Source organism: Cucurbita pepo, chromosome 18 (genome assembly GCF_057944985.1).
Source record: "Cucurbita pepo subsp. pepo isolate OVF chromosome 18, ASM5794498v1, whole genome shotgun sequence".
In the NCBI taxonomy this organism is placed as follows: Eukaryota; Viridiplantae; Streptophyta; class Magnoliopsida; order Cucurbitales; family Cucurbitaceae; genus Cucurbita; species Cucurbita pepo.
This window is the reverse complement of record NC_141815.1, coordinates 3841835-3856848: the sequence shown is the minus strand read 5'-3', so window position 1 is coordinate 3856848 and position 15014 is coordinate 3841835. Positions and strand designations below refer to the sequence as shown.

The 15014-nt window shown below is 35.8% G+C and overlaps 1 pseudogene; it reads left to right on the top strand.

Annotated features, from left to right (window-relative positions):
• LOC147787061 (cytochrome P450 CYP72A219-like) overlaps positions 1 to 14245 on the top strand; it is a 54064-nt pseudogene extending 39819 nt beyond the window's left edge.
• Positions 14246 to 15014: the final 769 nt, after the last annotated feature.

The following is a 15014-nucleotide window of genomic DNA, read 5'->3' as shown; positions in this document are numbered from 1 at the left end:
GTCGATGTCACCCTACCACTTCTCAACTTTAGTAGCAATGTCAGACAAAGTTTCCATCTTTTTGTTCTGTTGGTTATTACAATAATAATGTCATTTAATCAATAAAATAAATAACATGAATTTAAATAAATAATAAAATAAAATATTTTTCTATTCTAGCCTAAGGGCTACAAAAACAAAATATATGTATCTACCCTAGCTTCAGTCTCATGGCCGTCACTACGACGTAGTCATCCGTACATAAATGTTTTACCTTCCTTGAATATTTTTGTTCAAAAAGAGACTAAAAATAATATAACATATTAACAGACTTATTAAAAGAAAAGAAAGAAGGCATACTGTAACGTCCAGTTAGGTTTAATATATATATATATATATATATGTATTAAAATAAAAATAACAAAATAAAAAAAGAAAAAAAAAACTGACCACCTCCTTTAATCTCTCTGTCCATCCCCTAAAATATCTCCTTCATTTAGCATGAATAATTCACCAAAAACAGAAATAGAAAGAAAATATTTTTCTGGAGGAAAAAATGCATATAATGGAGAGAGGGTAGGCAGAAGAGAGAGATGTGATTTGAAAAGGTTAGTATTCATATTTACCTTTTCCTTTCTAAGAAGGATATTAGCAATTATTTAGATCTGAGTTAGAAATTTAGAAATTATCCGTGAATGATCTGAATTAGAAATTACTTGTCCTAACAGAGTACATTAAAATTGGTCCAGGAATAGATAGATAAGAAAGAGAGGAAGATGGGGAAAAGAAAGATCTGGAAGACATGGGAATAGAATTAAACTGCCGAACAAAATTAAACTATTTAGATATAGGAGTAAAATTAAACCCCTTGGAATAAACGGCTTAAAAGAATTATAAAGAATTATAGATAGTAATTAAAAGAATTAGATTTAAATTGCTTAAAATAATAAGATATGGATATAGAATTGAAGGACTCAAAAGAATTAGAGTTCAAAGAAAAAAAACAAAAGAGAGAAGATTTTAGGAAAGAAAAGAAAATTAGAACGGGTTGAAAATAGAAATAGTGTAAACAGAATTAAAATATATGAAATAAGTGAGGGAAGGAAAATGGAAAATATGAGAAATTATTAAATGGAAAATATGAGAAATTATTATATTTGTATATATAGGATATAACATTAAAGGTTGAATTATACAGGCCACTTGAAATATTAATAATATTGACATATTATTAATTTAAGTTTTAAGTTTTATTGTCCTATATAATTTAGAAACAATGAAAACATGGAATTCGATTTTTATTGAGACTGTTTAGAGCCGTATTTCACACGGTTTGTTAGATTATTAATTAAAATGTGAAATACTAACAAAAGGTGACGAACGATGTGATAGGAAGCAAACCTTGGCAACATTTGGTGTAGTTCTAGAGGAACGGGAGCTTACGTTAAATAAATTAGGGAATACTTCGGCTAAGGCCAACCAGGTAAGTGGCCTTACTATAGGATAGGCTAAAAATTGTATGAGTTACGATGTTGTATGAACTATGTCGTACGATGCGGTATATGAGTTATGATGATGTATGACTTATGATGATGTGTGGGTTATGATACCTGATGATGTGCTCAGTATATATATATTTTGATGAATGTCGTACTTGATATGTTTGATACACTTTGTGGCAATATGATGAGTATGATGATTGCGTGACGTTTACCTTAATATGATGATGTTTTCTATATTGAGCATGTCATATGATGATGAGTGCCATATTGCATCATGTCGTTAGATCGACATAGGACACAACCCTAAGAGCGTGAAAATTATATTAATATAAATATCCATGAGTATGTGTTACCTAGAGTAACAAAGAGATGAGACTAGAGGGTTGTGTCAGAAGAGACATTATGATGAATTTAGAGGGACCTCATGCATATTGTATGTTCATAAGCATAGGGCGACTTCCCCTAGAGATGATGAGTGCGGACGCGCACCGTATGATGAGCGCGTATGCGCACAGGTGCGAAAGCACACAGATGAGGGTGTTCATGAGGTGCATGACACTATGGGGTTCCGCTGACCTCCGGACGTCGCTACAGATTAGCTTGACTAGAGGGTCCAGGGGGTGTGCGAGCCCCCTGGGGATTCACACTCGCACGTGTGAGTCGTGTGTAGGGAAGTACTACACATCCAATTTGTCCGAGACTGGAGGCCACCCCTAAGATGATTAGAGATAGGTCCCTAAATCATGATTGCATGTGTTTGCATTTGCATGGCCCCTATAGTGGGGCCACTTACTGAGTATTCTTTGAAATACTCAGGCCGTGTGCCACATCGTTTTTCAGGTAAAGGGCAAGGCGCACTTGTACGGAGGACGGCGGCATCGCGAGCAGAGACTGTGGCACGTGCATAGGGTAGATTCTTATTTAAATTTCTAGTCTTAAGTTAGATTAGGTTGTTTTGCATTTTATTGTTTTAAATTATTTTGTATTTGTTTTTGTTTTCTCTAAATTTCAGTATTTCATATTTAAACACGTAAGACCATGGCTGTGTTTTCCAGAGAAGAAGTTGTTTTAAACGTTTTTTTTTTTTTTTTTTGAAGTTTACGTTATCAATTATGTTCATGTAAGAGGTATATTTCCGCATTATAGATGAGCATGAGACGTTAGTAGCGACTCTGAGTGTGTGGAAATTTAGGGTCGTTATACATACACGAGATTTCGACAAACAAATTTAATTCATGGAAAGAAATTTAATTTGTATACTTTATTTCTTTCAATATGCACAAGTGACTCGAATCGCTTATTCTCAACAAGTTATTTTGCAAGTTGGGTGTAATAGCCCAAAAATAAATAAAGAAATAAATAAATAAAAATAATTATAAAAAATAGTTAAAATAATAATAATAATTAATCAATTAATTAATTAAAATTAAAATTTAAATTTTTAAAAAAAATATTTACCCTCTTCTCTCAACTAAACCTCTCATCCCTTCCCACAATTATCTCTCCTCAACCGGCCGAAAAAAAAAAACAACAGAAAAACAACAGTCAGATTTGAGGAGAAGTAAAATGGGCTTTCAACATATTGCAGATTTAGAGATTTTTATCTGTTATTACGGTAGATTCTTATTTCAGATTTACTTTTCTTTTATAGTTATGGTTATAAGAAATTAATTTAGGATCAAATCTTCTTTGATTTTTTAACCGGTCCTGTAATAATCCGATCCCATATCCAATTGATTAGATTTTTGTTACCATTTTAAGTTATATGAAATAAGTTATAAAGTTAGATTCAATAAAATTTTGGTTGGTAGATCTATAAACTAGAAGATCGTAGTCAAACAATCAACTTACAATTGTACTTACAATTGACCACTAATATCTGTTTACACAATTGAAAAACCTATTAGATTCAATAAAATTTTGGTTGGCAGGTCTATAAACTAGAAGATCGTAGCCAAACAATCAACTTACAATTGTACTTACAGTTGGCCAGTAATATCTGTTTACACAATTGAAAAACCTATTTACAGAATGTATTTACAAAATGAAAATAATTAGAGAGAGAGAGGGAGATTGAGGAAAGATTGGTTGAACAGTATTTAACAATCAAACAGGAAATATTAAAGGGTAGTGAGCTCCTTTAAATTTTGTCTAACACGAAATATCAGAATTATACGATGGCCAATGTAAATTAGAGAAATAATTTTACAGAGTTCAAACTTGAAACTGATGTCATGAGCTCATATAGGTTGACTCGGATTTCAAAGGACGGAACTTTCATTAGAGATATATTTGTGACAATGACTTAAGCTAGCCAGGTAAGTGACCTTACTATCGGCATGGTTATATTTGATGTTGACACGTGCCCTGTAGTTCTGCACGTGTCATATATATTGATATGTGTAAATTGTGTGTGGATCGATATGCTTCCTATATGTTATGTTATGTTATGTTATGTTATAATATGTGGTTTGTATGATAATAATTATAGTACGATGTGCTCAAGAGTATGTTTGAGATAGGATACGAGAAGGATGCACAAAACGAAATGTAACGATAGGAGTAAGATACGTTCATGAAACGTTAAGGTTAGGTTACATACCGGAGTGCTATGGATAGGAGAGATTGATGAAAGAATACGGTTAGGTTATGGGTAGAAAGGGATAGGTTTGTGACAGATTGATAGAACGATAGCGTTAGGGTACGTTCTTGTGACGATATGACTAAGGTACGTTACGTAATGATATGTCTGTGATAGGTGGAAGAACGTTAAGGCTATGGTAAGTTAGAGAACGATATGACTATGAAATGTTTACGTTATGACTTGTTTATGATATGATACATTGTATGCTAGATTATTGTGCTGAAGTACGTAGTTATGTGAACGTGAATGTATGCTATGTATACTTTTAGTCTGATGTTATGTGTAATACATGTAACGATACGAGGTCCTTGAATGATTATGACATGTTTGTATGAAATATGTGATTGCGAACAGCATGTATTGTATGACATGAAACACGGTAAACTGTCTGGAACCATAACCCCGATAGAAATGTGTATGAAATGTCAAATGAAAATGAGAATGACATGAAGCCTGGAATGTGACAGGGGGTTATGGTCATTAAAGATAAATGTAGAAATAGGGGGACCTCATGCATTATGTGTGTTCATGCATATGGGGGGATACCCCCATCCCATCACGAGTGTACGGACGCGTACATTCAATGGTAGGACAACGATCGTTATGCATTACATAGTGCTGCCGTGACGGTTCTAGTTTTAACGGGTCCCGGCATAAGGGGCTCCAGAGTATGCCCAGCGGTGTGCGAACTAGCTGGTGAGCCCATACTCGCACGTATGGGCTATGTGTAGAGTATATGGTACACGTCCACGATTATCCGTTAGGACAACACCGTAGGAAAAACGAAACGAAACGAAAGATAGGTCCCATCATTTCATTGCATGTGATTGTTGCATTTAACCTCAATAGTGGGGTCACTTAATGAGTATTTCTTTAAATACTCAAGCCATGTGCTACTACATTTTTCAGGTTAAGGCAAGGCATTCATGTACGGCTGACGACGACATCGCAACTCGAGATCATGGCACATGCATAGGATAGTGGTATTTATTTTCTTAGACTTAGGATAGAATAGGATGTTTTAAACTTAAACGCTTATTTATTTTATTTCTGGTCTTTTGTTGTGTCGATTTAAAGATTTTTTCGAAACACGCAAGTCCATGGCTGTGTTTTAAGTTAAATGTTATGTTTTATGGAATTTAAATGAAGTCTTCCGCATTCAATGTTTATGGTACGTATATATTAGCGACCTTAAATTAAGTAGAAAATTTTGGGTCATTACATTGGGTATGCTAGCTTGTTTTGTGCGCTTCTCGAATCACTTATTCTCAACAAACTTGACTTAGTTGATTTTGTACGTTGGGTATGCTAGCTTGTTTTGTGCGCTTCAAATGTCATCTACTTATTTGAATGTCTTTGAATATTATGACTCAATGTTATTAACTATCCGTACTTCATTAGATGGTCATGCAAACAAGTGGTATTATTCACAATTTTTCATTATTTTTAATTTTCAATTCTAATTTAGGACACTTGTCAATTTAACTTCAATAATTTATAATTTTATTACCAATGTGATAAATATTTGCAATATGTGACGAGTCAACGGTTCTCATTCAACCTAACACATTAAAAGAAAAAAAACACAAGTAATATCATGCTGTTGATAATATAATATAATAGAAATATATACATTTTTAAATGTATAATAGGTAAGTTTTGTACCTTAACGATCAACCATTGTCTCTTCTGGCTCTGATAGTCTACGTTCGAATCCAAGGGCACATGATTTTCCTTCCAATTATGTCATCGTGACATATGGCGCAATCGACAGGGTCATAGCTCACAGGTTATCTAAAGGACATTTGGTCGGTTGGTTGCTGATCTTGGATCAGGTCATCGTGGGTCTGCGCTCGCCAACAAAACGCCGACACGTGTAGCCTAGCTGCAGCTCCTCACCAGTTAGCTGACACACGTTTCCGTCAATGCTCGAGTATTGAATCTAGTGATTGTGTGCTTGAAATAGCTCAGTTGGTTAGAATTTGTGGCTCTTAACCACATGGGTGGTGTAACGGGTCAGATAAAAAAAAAACGATCGTCAGTAGGACCGAAAACTCCAGCGAATGCCGGAGTTTTCGTTTGCACATGACCCACAAAGACCGCCCGACATCGGGGTCACCACGGAAACCAAACTCGACCTTCAGCCACCTCCAAGACACCTGCAGAGAGGAAAAATAGTGAGAAAACGAGAAAGACAGTAAGAAAATCCGACGAAACTCTGGCAAAGCCAAAACCTACGAAATCGACGTCGAAACCTCCGTTTTACGCAACGAAAGTAATCCCAAAGACTTTTACACACACCAGGGGTAGATCTACACAAGTCCTACCTGTTGTACACCGTCGAGCAAGGGAGACAGAACGTTGGATTTTCGAACCCTCTCAGATCCGGGAGTGTTAGGCCTTTACGAACCAAACAAATACCAAAAACGGAATTAGGGGGAGAAGGAGACTCGGAAACAGAGAAAAAATGAGGGAAAAAGGACGTCGAAATGACATTACCGAGGTGAGAGAGACGTCATCGGAAAACTTCGGGTAACCGAGCGAAGAAGATGAAGTCTGACCCGAGGGCCAAACTCAACAACCCGAACTGAGTCCAACCCACTCCAGTCCAAACCTCGGCCGACGACACTCCCGCGGCCCAATTGCCTCAGCCCAAACCAGAAAGCTCAATTATGGCCTAACCCATAATCCACGACCCGAGAACAAAAACCCCAGCCGACCCGAGACCCGCAAGCCCAATCCAACACCCGACGCTTACAGCCCAGCCCACCTGCAGATGTTACCTTTCAGTATAGGCCTGGTCAATCACTCGCGGTCAGCCCAGACCCGCGACTGCAACCGAAAACCCGCACGCTCGACCCGCGACCGCTACACACGTGTCGCCCTCTAGGTATGCCACATGGCACATCTGCAGCGCGACACCCCTCGGCTCCAGCGGCTTAATCGGCTCGGTGGTGGCTTCTTGGCTCCGGCGGCTTATTTGGCTCGTGAACCCTGTTTCCGACCTATTTTGCCACCGTTCTGACCCTCCTGGACCTAGTTTTGACCCCATTTAAGGTAAAATAGATCATTTTAAGGTCGTATTTCACAAATTCAAGTTGGAAATTATTTATGTTTGTGAAATACTAACGAAGTTGTCGAATGACCCAATAGGAACCAACCACCAACGGAAGCGTAGGACGTATATGAGGAGCTAGGAGCTTACGTTTATATTTTAGGGAGTACTTCGGTTAAGGCCTACCAAGTAACTGGCTCACCCGTTGTAGGTTACGCGTTGTTTGTTGTATGTTGGCACGTGCCCGTGGATTCGCACGTGATGTTAAATTGTATGCTAGACTGTTGTGCTTAAGTACGTAATTTTGTGAATGTGAATGTATGCTGTTTAGAATGATGTGATATGTAGTGCTTATGACGTTTATGTGATTCTTAAATGATTATGACATGATTGTATGAGATATTTGAATGTAGACAGCATGAAATGTATGACATGAAATACGATAAATTTCTTGAAATATAACCCCATTAGGAATATGTATGATACGTAGACTGAGAGTGAGAAATGACATGTTAAGCATGAAAAATGATAGTGGGGTTATATTCATTAATGATATAGTAGAAATATTGGGGACCTCATGCATTATGTGTGCTCATCCATCTGGGGAGATACCCATATTCCATCACGAGGGTACGGACGCGTACATCCAATGGTAGGACAACGATCGTTATATTTTGCATAGCGCTGCCTTGACGGTTACTAGTAATAACGGGTGTCCGGTCTAAGGAGCTCCCAGTGTATGCTCGCCTGACAGAAAGTGGCCCAGCGGTGTGCGAACTAGCTGGTGAGCCCATACTCGCACGTATGGGCTGTGTGTAGAGTATATGGTACACGTCCAAATTTACCCATTAGAACAGCACCGTAGGAAGATAGATTGAAAGATAGGTCCCATCATCTCATTGCATGTGATTGTTGCATAACCCCGATAGGGGGTCACTTACTGAGTATTCTAGAAATACTCAAGCCTCGTGCTACTATACTTTTCAGATAAAGGCAAGGCACCCATGTGAGATCGACGGCGGCATCGCACACCCCGAGACTGTAGCACATGCATAGGATAGTTGTTTTTCATTTCGTAGAATAGGTTAGTTTAGGTTGAATTCCCGTTTGCATCATTAGTATAGGTTAGAATAGGTTGAATTGTAATCGCATAATAAACCATAGGGTGGTATAAGAAAGTTGTTTCAGTGTTGTTCTTTTCCCTTTCTTTCCCTTGTATTCGTTTTTCATGAGGTAATAAAAGGCCAGCGTAAGGCGCATTAAGAGCCCACTTAATGTAAATTCCGCATTTCAAGATATAGTAATGACCTTAGATTAAATAGATAAAATTTACGGTCGTTGCGGGTGGAGGTTTAAACCCTCCTTCTAATGTTTTCTTCGGGCACTTATCTTCACATTATTCCTCCATATCCTTCAAACCATTTCTCTAGGACCAACCATTACTCTTTTTTACCCACCCACCGAGACACTCACCCTTACATCTTTTATAGCACCTCTCTTCTTCCTTTATTTATTGAGACCCTCAACCTAACACCTCTACCATTCGGGTCAAAAGTTATCGTTCAACATAACACAATAAATAAAAATAAAGAAATTGAAAAAAAAAAAATACTGTAAAAGTTTATACCATAGTGAAATTTATGGGGGTGGAAAAGCACTTATTATATATATATATATATATAAATAAAGAATAATTTTTATTTTTCATTATTCAAAAAATGTAAAAATTATTTTTAGGCAACAATGTAATATAATATTCTACTCACGTCATTTCTAAAAATTTAGATTTTATTTATTACAATGTAACCCAAATTCTAAAAGAAAAAAAATAATATTAACGTAATCATTTATATATGTATATAATACAATAAACATAAATGTATAATGAATTAGTTTTGTACCTTATCGAACAACGATTGAACATTAGAAACATTGATATATAATTTTTATCTTCATTTTCGTGTTTTTTTTTTCCTTCTATCACATGTTCAAATTCTTTCTTTTTGACTCCTTAAAAATAATTATTTTTTCCAAAAATAAAAATTTTACATTTTTTAAAATTGGGCGTTACACATATCTCCCCCTAGAACTCATTCTTGACTAAAATTTAAAGTTCAGTTCAATCGATTTGCTTCAAGTGCATGAGCAAGTTATAATTTATTTAAAAAATATTTGTTGTAAATAAGAAACGAGCTCTGTGGATTTCAAAGGACGAAATCGAACTTTAATTAAAGATATATTCGTGACAACGCTTAAGCTAGCCAAGTAAGTGACCTTACTATCAGCATGGTTATATTTTGATGTTGATACGTGCCCTGTGGTTCGGCACGTGTCATATATATTGATATGTGTGAATCGTCTGTGGATCGATATGCTTCCTATATGTTATGTTATGTTATAATATGTGAATTGTATGATAATAGTTACTGTATGATGTGTTCAAGGATATGTTTGAGATAGGATACAAGAAGGATGCACAAAACGAAATGTAACGATAGGAGTAAAATACGTTCACGAAACGTTAAGGTTAGGTTACATACCGGAGTGATATGGATAAGAGAGATTGATGGAAGAATATGGTTAGGTTACGGGTAGAAAGGGATAGGTTTGTGATAGATTGATAGAATGATAGCGTTAGGTTAAGTTATTGTGATGATATGACTAAGGTACGTTCACGTAATGATATGTCTGTGATAGGTATAAGAACGTTAAGGCTATGATAAGTTAGAGAATGATATGACTATGAAGTGTTTACGTTATTACTTGTTTATGATATAATACATTGTGATGCAATATGTCATGGTATGATGTGTATATGGTGAAATATTATGTTAAAAGCATAGAACGTTATGTTAGGTCTCTTAAATTGTGTGTATATAGCATGATATGAATGACATGAAATTACGATAAATGACATGAAATATAACCTCGTTAGAATTATGTATGATTTGAGAACGGAAGAATGAGAAACGATATGATATGAATGATGAACGATATCTAAAATGATATGAAAAATGATATGATATGTACTTAATGCTAGCGGGGTTGTATTAAAGGATAATGAAATTGTAGAAGTAGTGGGGACCTCATGCATTATGTGTGTTCATGCATCTGGGGGGATACCCCTATCCCATCACGAGGGTACGAACACGTACATCCAATGGCAGGACAATGATCGTTATGCTTTGCATAGCGCTGTCGTGACGGTTACTAGTTCTAACGGGTCCCGGCATAAGGAGCTCCCAGAGTATGCCCACCGGATAAGGAAAGTGGCCCAGCGGTGTGCGAACTAGCTGGTGAGCCCATACTCGCACGTATGGGCTGTGTGAAGAGTATATGGTACACATCGAAGATTACCCGTTAGGATAGCACTGTAGGGAAAACGAAATGAAACGAAACGAAAGCTAGGTACCATCATTTCATTGCATGTGATTGTTGCATTTAACCCCAATAGTGGAGTCACTTACTGAGTATTTCTTTAAATACTCAAGCCATGTGCTACTACATTTTTCAGGTTAGGGCAAGGCATTCCTGTACGGCTGACGACGGCATCACAACTCGAGATCATAGCACATGCATAGGATAGTGGTATTTATTTTCTTAGACTTAGGCTAGAATAGGATGTTTTAAACTTAACGCTTATTTATTTTATTTCGGGTCTTTTGTTGTGTCATTTTAAAGATGTTTTCGAAACACGTAAGTCCATGGCTGTGTCTTAAGTTAAAGGTTATGTTTTATGGAATATAAATGAAATCTTCCGCATTCAATGTTCATGGTACGTATACAATAGCGACCTTAAATTAAGTAGAAAATTTTGGATCGTTACACGTACTATTCATTATGATCAGATCATACTGTCTTGATAGATTTACCAAAATGGATTTAACTTTAGTCTCATTTTTCTTGAACTTTTCAAAAAAAAAAAAAAAAAAATAGAGTAAGTTACATTTGATAAGGATACTTATATATTGAATAATCATGAATCTGATTGATAAAATATTAACAATATTCTTTGACTTATGCAACTTTTGCATTGCATAAGCCCAAAACGTTCTTTGGTCTTGCAGCCTTATTCAATAAAAGCCCAATGATTATCCTGCATGAAAAGTGAGATCTATAGACATGTAAAGTAATTAACTCCAATGTTTACAGAATTATCTTTTATTAGTCTTTTCATTGTATTCAATTTGACATTAATCAAATTAACTAGCAAAGACAAGTATCATCTTTTGGAGAAAACAATGTCTTTTTATTCTTGATTCTCTAATCATGAATATCTCAATGTTTCGTAGCATAACACATACTAATTGTACTTAATTTGAGCCGAACATATTTTCAAATAATTTTAAAAATATAAACAAATATTTCAAAGTAATTCATACTATATTAACTAAAGTTTGAGAAATTGAATTTCTCTCATGGTTATTAAAAACACCATATTCAGCATTTAGTAACAATTTTTACTTAACGACATCTCAATGTCTTCCACTACACCCACTGGTATTAATTTCCTAATGTCAACTAGTAGAATCTAGTCTATCTCATCAAGTATTTTTCAAGAATTACATATACATGGAATGAAGAACAAATCTTGATAGTAGATCTTATATAAACTATCCAGTGTGTCACTTAGTCTCCACCAAAAATCTAGTAAATCAAATTTGCTATCATTTAGATTTTTCTTTCCAAAGAGTAATTTCGAAAATTTCTCTCTCGAGGCTGATTAGGAACTATTTCCTATCATAGCTTTTTAGTCATAAGATTTTTCTTTAATTTTTGTAATACTTAATTTCGAGATCATTTAGATAACTATCTAAATTTAGCTTTTATTGACTTAAACATCTCACGTGTTTTTGTCATTTTCTTATCTTCTAGTCATGACATCCAACATGTCAACTAGAAGACATGAACAAAGCTTTCTCATCACCTTTGATTCACCAATCATATGCTCTTCGAATAATTCGATTCACATTAACAATAGGTCTTGAGAACATTTCTCAATAAAGACAAAATATATATATATATATATATATATATATATATATATATATATATATATATATATTACCATCATATAGTGCTAATATTATTTTTTACAAGTATTAAAATTTTCTCAATCTCACATATGAGTAATGAAAATTAAACAAGAGAGAGAATTTAAACATAATATTTGAAATATATAAAATATTATTTAATTACAAACAATCAATTATCCATTCAATTTCAACATAGAAAACAAACAATTTTATAAAATGAACTCTATAAACCATTTCTAATGCAATGGTACTTTAGTGATTTAGAACAATAGAACAAGTACTGCCCTAGGGTAGGTCAAGTGTTCCTTCAGTAAACTAAGACAATCTAAACCAAACATTATACCAGAATAACTCTTATTCTTATAATATTTACTTACCATTAGTTCGATCAAGAACATTATTAACAACCTTAATGATCTCTTCGTAAATGTTACCCACCATTTTAGATCTTGTAATTTTATCCCAACAAGTGCCGCCGTAGGGTAGGTCAAGTATTAAAAATAAAATTACAATCTTATCCTTTCGAAGAGTTCACTCTGATATTGGCCCATGCAAACACCTTCCGTAGGGGGACGGTCCAAAAGTCGCCACGAGTTCCAGCATGGATCTCACGTTATGAACCAATGATGGAGACCATAGGAAATGTTGACACATTTCCTTCTCCCATTTACTATAAATACTTTCTCAAGATATTCACCTTGGTGTTGACTCATGCAAACACCTTTCGTAGGGGGACGGTCCAAATGCCGCCACGAGGCCCCGCATGAATCTCACGGTGGGAATCAATAATAGAGAACGTAGGATATCTTGACATGTGTCCTTAATATCTTGATATCTTGACAAACGTCCTTCTCCCACTAAGTATTTTGAGAGAGTTTTCTATTACTCAGAAAAATAGGCTAATCTCATTTATCTAAGTTTCCAATCTACCCTTTCATAACCCTTATGTTGGTTGGATTGTTTTAATGTGAATTACCAAATTTTTGAACTATTAAAAACTAATCACATTATGAGCCTACTTAATGAAATTAAATAAAATTTGACTAATTCAACTCCCAGGCTTAATTCTCATGTAACGACCCAAATATTTTTCCTATTTAATCTAAGGTCATTACTATACCTTGAAATGCAGAATATACATTAATTGGGCCCTATTCATAAATGCGACTCATTCTCGCCTTTTATTACCTCGTGAAAAAGAAAACGATTAAAAGGAAAAAGAACAGAACATTTTTCGGACTATTACATTACCTACCCCTAAAAAGAACTTTCGTCCTCAAAGTCTCGAACTCGTGGATCAACTCGGGATATTTTTTCTTTATTTCCTCCTCTCGTTCCCACGTAGCTTCCTCGACTTGGTGGTTACGCCACAATACCTTAACGAAACCTATACTCCTATTACGTAAGGCTTTCACTCCTCGGGCTAGAATTTTAATCGGTTTCTCCTGGTAACTTAAATTTTCCTTGATTTCGAGAGGTTTGTAGTCTATTACGTGTGTCGGGTCTGCAATATATTTCCTTAACATGGACACATGAAATACATCGTGTACGCTTGAAAGTGAAGGTGGTAAAGCTAGTTTGTAAGCTACCGAACCTACTCTTTCTAAAATTTTGAACGGTCTAATGAATCGGGGGCTGAGCTTCCTCTTGCGTCCGAATCTTAGAATACCTTTCATGGGAGCTACTTTTAGGAACACTAGGTCCCCCCTTCGAACTCTAAATTCCTACGCCTAACGTCGGCGTCGCTCTTTTGCCTTCTCTGTGCGGTACGCATTCTTACTCTAATTTTCTGTATTGCCTCGCTGGTGACGCGGACCAGCTCGAGTCCTACCAGTTCTCGTTCTTCTACTTCGTCCCAGCACAATGGGGATCTACATCGTTTTCCATACAACGCTTCAAAGGGTGTCATCCCGATTGTTGCTTGGAAGTTGTTATTGTAAGAGAATTTCATTAAGTGCAGTTTGGTGTCCCAACTCCCTGTGAAATCCATAATGCATGCCCGAAGCATGTCTTCCAGAATTTGGTTTAATCGTTCATTTTGGCCATTCGTTTGTCTTCATTTGAAAGGCTGTTTTCGGTATGTCTTCATTTTTAATCTTAATTTGATGGTATCCTGATCGAAGATCTATTTTAGAAAACACTGTCGCCCCACGTAGTTGGTCAAATAGGTCCTCAATACAGGGTAACGGGTATTTGTTCTTTACCGTCCTCTTGTTTAATTCCTTATGATCAATGCATAAACGCATTGAGCCGTCTTTCTTTTTAACAAACAACACTGGCGCACCCCAAGGGGACACACTAGGTCGAATGAAGCCCTGCAGGTCTTGCAGTTGTGTTTTATGTTCTTTCAGTTCTGCTGGTGCCATGCGGTACGGGGCCTTTGTTGGATTTCGATAATCAGCCAGGGAAATCCCTTCTTATCGGTGAGAGGAAATCTTCAACAAGAGGTTGTTGGAAGAAAAAATAAAATGCGTAAAAATAACAAAGAGAGAGAAGCTGAAATTTTGACTGCGCTTAAAATCAGGTTATTTAATATTCTAAACAGATTTCCTATTTAAATATAAATTATCCTAAAAATGCCTGGAGAGTGGCCAACTAAATCTGTGCCACTACCTACAAAATTGTCATCTAAAAGTTTGGTGATCCATTCGACGTGTTTGTCAAATGGTCAAACGGAGTTATTCTGAAATCGTGTGAATCTAAATAAGGAAAAATGAAGAACTCAGGTTTTATCTAACAATCTCCTCCTAAAACCTGCGGTATATCTACCTTATTTTGTTTGAACTCCAATTTGAGTC